Genomic DNA, 601 nt, shown 5'->3' with positions numbered 1-601 from the left:
GTAGGACCGTCTCCTAAAGTTGATTCAGCTGCGGGATTGGGGCACAACCACTACAGAGCTTGCTCAGGAATGGCAGGAGGCAGGTGTGACTGCATCTGCACGTGAGGCGAAGACTTTTGGAGGATGACCTGATGTCAAGAAGGGCAGCAAAGAAGCCACTTCTCTCCAGGAAAAACATCAGGGACAGACTGATATTCTGCAAAAGGTACAGGGATTGAACTGCTGAGGACTGGGGTAAAGTTATTTTCTCTGATGAATCCCCTTTCCGATTGTCCGGAGAAGACTCTTCTCCTTTCCCCCCTCTGATAACCAGGTGGTGAATCGCATCTCTGCATGTCTGGCAGACATATCAGTGTGGATGACGGATCACCACCTCAAGCTGAACCTCGGCAAGACGGAGCTGCTCTTCCTCCCGGGGAAGGACTGCCCGTTCCATGATCTCGCCATCACGGTTGACAACTCCATTGTGTCCTCCTCCCAGAGTGCTAAGAACCTTGGCGTGATCCTGGACAACACCCTGTCGTTCTCAACTAACATCAAGGCGGTGACCCGTTCCTGTAGGTTCATGCTCTACAACATTCGCAGAGTACGACCCTGCCTC

Source organism: Salvelinus alpinus, chromosome 37, assembly GCF_045679555.1.
Source record: "Salvelinus alpinus chromosome 37, SLU_Salpinus.1, whole genome shotgun sequence".
NCBI classification, from domain to species: domain Eukaryota; kingdom Metazoa; phylum Chordata; class Actinopteri; order Salmoniformes; family Salmonidae; genus Salvelinus; species Salvelinus alpinus.
This window is presented reverse-complemented; position numbering follows the sequence as displayed.